The sequence below is a fragment of the Hippopotamus amphibius genome, chromosome X (assembly GCF_030028045.1).
Source record: "Hippopotamus amphibius kiboko isolate mHipAmp2 chromosome X, mHipAmp2.hap2, whole genome shotgun sequence".
NCBI classification, from domain to species: Eukaryota; Metazoa; Chordata; class Mammalia; order Artiodactyla; family Hippopotamidae; genus Hippopotamus; species Hippopotamus amphibius.
This window is the reverse complement of record NC_080203.1, coordinates 15,790,293-15,798,104: the sequence shown is the minus strand read 5'-3', so window position 1 is coordinate 15,798,104 and position 7,812 is coordinate 15,790,293. Positions and strand designations below refer to the sequence as shown.

At 38.9% G+C, this 7,812-nt stretch overlaps 1 pseudogene; it reads right to left on the bottom strand.

Moving 5' to 3' along the window:
* Window positions 1-2,736: 2,736 nt before the first annotated feature.
* LOC130842145 (nucleolar RNA helicase 2-like) lies at window positions 2,737-5,080 on the bottom strand (annotated as a pseudogene).
* Between the last annotated feature and the right edge of the window lie 2,732 nt (window positions 5,081-7,812).

The following is a 7,812-nucleotide window of genomic DNA, read 5'->3' as shown; positions in this document are numbered from 1 at the left end:
CTATTGATGGACATTTAGGTTGTTTCCATGTATTGGCTATTGTGAATAGTGCTGCTATGAACATAGCAGTGCATATATCTTTTTGAATTATTGTTTTGTTCGGGTATATTCCCAGGAGTGGGATTGCTGGATCATATGGTAATTCTATTTTTAGTTTTCTGAGGAAACTCCATACTGTTTTCCACAAGGGCTGCACCAACTTACTTTCCCACCAACAGTGTAGGAGGGTTCCCCTTTCTCCACACTCTCTCCAGAATTTGTTATTTTTAGATTTTTAATGATGGCCAGTCTGACTGGTGTGAGATGGTACCTCACTGTACTTTTGATTTGCATTTCTCTAATAATTAGCAATGTGGAGCATCTTTTCATGTGCCTATTGGCCATTTGTATGTCTTCTTTGGGGAAATATCTATTTAGGTCTTCTGCCCATTTTCTTTTTTAGTAAATACTAATAACTTTATTATGGCATAAAGCTATATTTTTATACATTAACTCAATTTTATATTAAAAACACTTTATGTACAACTGTAAAGAAACTGCTGCACAGATAGTTTCAACATAAAAATTGGTTGTATTTTAAAGGTTCATTGAGTTGTTTGATACATAAATTGGAAAATATTTTCTCTGTAGAAAATAGTAAAAATGATAATATTTCCCAGGCTAGCCCAACAAGCCCATTTAAACCATACAGTAGTTGAATTATAATTTATAAATATGCTTTGAATTCTGGGATCCAGGAGAAACTTTAGCTTCATTTATTGAAGCAGCCATGTTGTCCTAAGTTGTGTAAAGTGAAATTCCCACTAATCCTGCCCCTAACTCTTGATTTAGGCCTGATTATTTCTTCCTAAAGGGCAGGTACACTGTCCTTTTAATCTATTTGATAAAGTAACCCATTCTTATCCAAACTTAAATGTTTTGGTTGTTATTTAATTATGCTCAGTATCTCAGGAAAACCAGAATTTAATAAAATGTGATCCACAAGGCATGAGTTGTTGGTCACCAAGTACCTACCTCCCCTGACTCCCACTGGTTTGATGAGAAACCACGAGGAGGTCAAGTGATAAAACTGACAAGTGGATCAAGGAATAAAAGCCAAGAGAATCTGAGAACAGAGAAACATCCAGTCGGGATCCAAGGACGGAACTGAAGTCCAAATAGAAAAAGGACGCTGCCTCAAGAATCAAGGAATTGAGTTGGCTTAACTGAGCCCTTTACTGCAAAGGTGACTGAGGAAGAAGCAGTTGGATATAAAGGCCCAGTCAGAGAAACCAGCGCCTAGAAAGATTTCAGTTGTTCAGAAAACTTAAATGAAAACAAGACAGGCCATGTATTTTAATTCCTCCTGTCATAGTTTATTTCCTGAGATTCCCTTAATTTCTAGGAATTAAGGCAAGAAGACAATGCTACTCTTAAGCTCCTGCACCATGCACAAGGTTTCCCAGAGAAATAATACTTGAGACCTCAGAGTAATATCCAGCCAGGGGCTATATTAAGTTCCTCAGTTCCCTCAAAGCAACAACTTAAAAATAACCATGTAGAGCTTGTCTTAAAAGGAAGTCTCCAGGTAGTTGCAAACTTTCAGTGGAGTAGCGGTCTAATAGAAAGAAAGATATCCTCTACTGTGGCTCTAGGAACTAGGCCTTGAGAAACTAAATTGGGTCATTCTACCTAAAATCCACAGCTTGCCCATTAGAAGTTAAACTCTAGAAACATTAATGACCCGTTAAGTTTTCACCAATAAAAGAATGTTTTACCATGCACATTCACTTGTTCTTCTCTTTGCTCTCAATACACATGAATGTTTCCTTTTTGCATGTGGAAAATATTTTCAGTGTTTTTTTTTCTTTTGACTCTTCAGCGATGCAAATCTCTGCCCCCTACTCCCTTAGTTCCTTCTTGGTAAATAATGTTAATCTTCCAATAGGAAGTGAAGTACATTATCATCAAGCACCATTTACCCAGCCTCCTTACTTATGAAGAAAGTTATGGGATCATGTTATACACTTGGAATTCCTTAAGAATACTTGCTTTCTAGTAAAATACTTATATACACATTATATATTTATTTTAAATCTGTGAAGAATTCACTGAAGCATGAATCACCTTATATTGAGAAGCTAAAAATGCACGTAACAATGGCTACTCTATATACTATCTCTTATCAGATATATCACCTCCTCCAAATCTAGAGCATATATGCTGGCATAAATTGTGTTACATCCCAGCTAAATTTGAAATCTTGCTTCAAAACATTGCTCAGTATTAATTCTTAGAAGATGCTTTATAGGACCATAGGAGTAATTAGGCAAGTGGCTGAGGAATACCAATTACAGAACAAAGCCTGGAGTGCTCAAAGTGCTTCTCCAGAAACTTGTGTTCCCCATGGTATTTATGAAGGATACTATTAAGAGACACTTCTAAGCATAAAGACAGGTCAATTAAAAAGTATCAGCAGATAAACGCTTGATTTTATCTTATAATCTATAGACAATGCATTAAAATATGTAATAGATTCATACACCTTTTCCAAAGGAATACCTGATACAGAAGTAGCAACAAAGTTATAAATGACAATGATCAGATGAAATAATTTAGATAAAGCTTGTCTCTCTTGAAGAGATGGAGACTGGACAAGTGATCAAGAAGGAAATACAATGTGCTTTTAACTTTGTATGAAAAATAATGTTCAGTTCCCTGTCACTGAACGTGGTTCTGTTTTTGCCATACTTCAAATTACTGTCCAAATGCTTTACTAAAACTCCACTTCTGGCCTTTGTTTTGGAATCTGTTACTTTTGTTGCCACCTCCTGATCACTGTCTTCTGAGGCTTCTATCTCTTTCCGCCTGTCCCCTGGAACCTCGATTGCCTTCCCGCTGTCCCCTGAAGCTTCGATATCCTTCCCGGGGTCCTTCTAGCTCTGGTTGCTATGTGGCCACAGAAAGCTGCCAGCGCCATGAATCATGCCATTTTCCCTGTACTTCTGTTACTGATGTAGCAGGAATATCAAAACAAACACCCTGCTTTCCTTTGAGAAAGACCATTCCCTTCACTTTGGAATCAATATCCTCACCCAGTTGCTCTTTAAGTTTCTTTCCAAGCATAACTAATGTTTAGTATTTCAATTGAGCACCGCATGATCATGGTCACAAAGCCCGCATCTGAATTGATCAAGGAGCGCTGGTCTACTGAGTAGCAGTAGAAATATGAGCCAGGGCTGCTGCCAGGGCTTCCACGGCTCCCTTCTCCTTGATCAGCTTCTCAGCTGACTGCTTGAAGTGACCAATTGCAGTGGGAGGCACAGAATCCAAAAGCCTGATGGCATCTTTGCTAGAAGCTTTTATTATCTCTGTTGCAGAAGGAACACCTATTCGCTTAAATTTAATTCCTGCTTTTTGCTCCACTTGGGCTAACTGATATTCTTCCTTGTGCTAATAAAAGCTAATAAAATTCCAGTCCTCCCAGCTCTACCTGTTTGCCCAGAATGATGAATGTAGGACTCCACATCTTTTGGTGGAGAACTTTGTACAACCAGATCAACCTCGGGGATGTCTAATCCATGTGCATCGACATTGGTTGCAACCAAAACTCCAAAATCACCATTTCTAAAACCCTTCAGAGTGATTTCACTTTGCTTCTGTGGCAAGTCTCCCTGTAATGACTGGGCATCCTGCCTTATGGACACATTCTGTGACAACTCCTGGGCTTCTTTCTTGGTTTCACAGAAGATGATAGTAGGCCCATGATAACCACTGTACACTCAGATCACGTCCCCGATAACTTCTGCCCTTTGAGTCCAGTGGCACTCGATAGCCAGATGCTCTACAGTTATTGCCGTTTTCTGAGTCTTTTTACCAATCAGGTCCACTCGTTCATATGTAGATTTCATATATTTCTTAGCAACATTATACACCCAATGAGGGCAAGTGACAGAAAAAAGCACTGTTTGGGGATTGCCTTCTGTATCTTTTTTGTATGCCACACATAAAATCTCTTCCACTTGATCAGCAAAGCCCGTGTTCAACATCTGGTCAACTTCATCCAGGGCAACATGCTTAAGTTTTGTGAGAGCTAGCTTCCCATTCTGCAGGTGGTCTTTGATATGACCTGGTGTCCCAACCAGGATATCAATTCCATTCCACATGAGTTCAATTTGTCCTCCATGGGGAGTTCCACCATAAAAACAAGCCACTGCCAGCTTTTTTGTGATGTCACTGAAGTCTCTGCTTACTTGACTTGCCAACTCCCTTGTGGGTGCAAGAACCAGTACCTGAGGGGGCACAGCCCCTCTTCCGGTCTTGCAGTTCTCCCTGAAGTTTCTCAACCAACGGGATAGCAAAGGAGAATGTCTTCCTGGTTCCTGTCTGTGCCTGTGCAATCAAGTCCTTCCCACTATAGACATGGTGAAACGTCTTTGCTTGTATAGGAAACAGGAAGGTCACCCCACGGGCTTTGAGAAGTTTAATAGTTTCTTTAGATATGGGAAAATTAGAGAAAGCTCCTTCTTTTTGCTCCACAGTTATTTCTTGGTCTAACTCACTTGTTACTTTCTTCACTGGCAGCTTCCTTGGAGTCAGAGTCAGGTCCAGAATGAGGGAATCCATTCTTCAGGTTGGGGCTTTTCTCTCCAATTTCTCCATTCGTTTCTTTTTCTTTCTTCATCTTCGTGGGCTTAGGTGCACCTAATTCTTCCTCAGCAGTCTCCTCATTTTTTATTACTTTTTTGGTATTAGGAGAGACAACTGTCTTTTCACAGGGCTCTTTTGATTTTTTTGCACTTTTGGTTTTAGGAGAAATAATGTCATCTTGAGACGGTTCCTCTTTCTTTTTTGCCTTTTTGGATTTAGGAGAATTCATGTCAACCTCAGAAGGCCCTGCTTTCTTTTTAACCTTGTTAGCTTTGGGGGAAATCGTTTCTTCCTTTTCTTCTGCTGCATCTTCAGTCTTATTAAATTTTGATTCTCTTTTTTTACCTTTCTTCTCATTTTGCTTTCGCGGCATCTCCACTTTTGCCATGGCTGTGTTCGACTCCAAATCCACATCACTAAGAAGTTTCCCCAGCATCACTCAGGACAAGCAGAGTAGGCCGACTGGTCTCATCTACCTTGTGGAGAGGAAGAGGTGCCCATTTTTTAATTGGGTTGTTTGTTTTGTTGTTGTTGAGTTGTATGAGCTGTTTGTATATTTTGGAAAGTAATCCCTTATTGGTCACATCATTTGCAAATATTTTCTCCCAGTCCATAGGTTGCCTTTTTGTTTTATCATTTCCTTTGCTGTATAAAAGCTTATAAGTTTGATTGAGTCTCATCTGTTTATTTTTGCTTTTATTTCTATAGCCTTGGAAGACTGACCTAAGAAAACATTGGTATACGGGGATATGTGTATAAAAACAGATGATTGAACTTGGTGTACCTCCCCAAAAATAATAAATAAATTAAAAAAAAAAGAAAACATTGGTACAATTTATATTAGAGAATGTTTTGCCTATGTTCTCTTCTAGGAGTTTTACAGTGTCATATGTTAAGTCTTTAAGCCATTTTGAGTTAATTTTTGTTTGTGGTGTGAGGGTGTGTTCGAACTTCATTGATTTACATGCAGCTGTCCAGCTTTCCCAGCACCACTTGCTGAAGAAACTGTCTTTTTTCCATTGTATATTTTTGCCTCCTTTGTTGAAGATTAATTGACCATAGGTGTGTGGGCTTATTTCTGGGCTCTCTATTCTATTCCTTTGATCCATATGTTTGTTTTTGTGCCAGTATCACACGGTTTTGATTACTGTAGCTTTGCAGTATTATCTAAAGTCCAAGAGAGTTATGCCTCCTGCTTTGTTCTTTTTCCTCAGGATTGTTTTGGCAGTTTTGGGTCTTTTATGGTTCCATATAAATTTTAGGGTTATTTGTTCTAGTTCTGTGAAAAATGTCATGGATAATTTGATAGGGATCACATTAAATCTGTAGATTGCTTTGGGTAGTATGGACATTTAAACAATGTTAATTCTTCCAATCCAAGAGCATGTGATATCTTTCCATTTCTTTGAATCATCTTTGATTTCCTTCATTAATGTTTTATAGTTCTCAGCATATAAGTCTTTCAACTCCTTGGTCAGGTTTATTCCTAAGTATTTCATTTTTTGATGGGACTATTTAAAAAGTATTCTTTTTTACATTCCCTTGCTGATATTTCATTGTTTGCACAAAGAAATGCTACTGATTTCTGTATGTTAATCTTGTATCCCGCTACCTTGCTAAATTTGTTTATCAGTTCTAGTAGTCCTCATGTGGAATCTTTAGTATCACGTCATCTGCATGTAATGACAATTTTACCTCTTCCCTTACAATTTGGATACTTCTTATTTCTTTTTCTTGTCTGATTGCTGTGGCTAGGACTTCCAATACTATGCTGAATAGAAATGGTGAGAGTGGGTATCCTTGTCTTGTTCCAGATTTTAGCAAGAAGGCTTTCAGTTTTTCACCATTGAGTGTTATATTGGCTGTGGGTTTGTCAAAGTTTTTCATCATGTTGAAAAAAACTGTTAATTTACGTTAATACATATGTAAGCTTGACCAATCCAGTGATCTGAATTCATAAACAACTATATTGAATATTTTAGAGCACAGTGAAAGCTCATGTGTTGTCAGAGAGATGTTCTTATCCCCTTCATTCTTTTTCTAATGACAACACTCTGTTCCTTTGGTATACTCTTCCATAACTGTATGTGGTTTGGGAAAAGCTACTAACCACACTCTCAGCCACCTACCTGCCACTCCAAGCCACTAGCTGTGAATGTGACCTAGGTCTGGGCGGAGTGCCCCAGACATTTGAAGATGGACTTATTACCCAGGCACAGCCAATCATAATTCTCCTAGGGACTTTTCTCCTGGAGTTAGCAAGGAAGGCTCCCTTTGTCTCTGTAGTTGCCAAGCTTGGCAGATGTGAGGGCAGACATTTTCCCTGACACATGAAGAAAGTATGTTTGAAGAATAGAGGCTACTCAGTGGGAAGTAGAGTAAAGAGATGCAGTAAAAGAAAGAGAGAGAGCAATTCCTGAATACAGCATCTTAAGCACTGGATCTTCTTGTAGTAGCTGGAACTTATTTCCAAAGCTAATTTGAATAGATTTCTCACACACACACACACACACACACATATAACCATAAAAGCCCTGAGTAATACAGAAGGGTACTTTGCCTGACATTGTGCCAAGTAGAGAGAACCAGTGGGGCAAATCCAAGCCCTTGTCCCAGGAGGGAGCTTAAAATCAGAATCCAAAAAGACCAAATAGCCAAATTATAATGGAGGGAAGCAAGAATTATAGGAAACAACAGAACCAGGGGCTGTGAAATGGGGGAAAATGGATTAGAAGTAGGGGAATATCTGAAATAAGTAAAGAAGAGCCTAATGATGTTCAGCTTCCCTCTAAGGACCCCTAGGTTTGTGGGTCCTGGAAGTGTCAAGTTGACTAAAAGACACAAAACCAAGGAAGACTGCTCTGTTCTACCCTCATGCCCTGACGGGTAGGATGAAGTTAGCCTTCCTTGGTAAAAGGCTGAAATATACTCTAGGACCTTTTTGAAAAGGGAGTCTTATTGTTTTCACTTCTGGTCCATACCCTTCCCAGTGAACTAGATCATACATTAGAACTAGCAATGACACTGATGGAAATATGGTATCTATTTCACTTTAGTCTCCTGCCTTCAGTTGTAGGCATTAGTTTAAGAGTGGGGTTAAGCAGATTAGTTGTTGCATTAATTAATTTATTCAACAAACATCTGCTGAGTTCCCACTGTGTATAGTTACTGTGCTAGGAAATG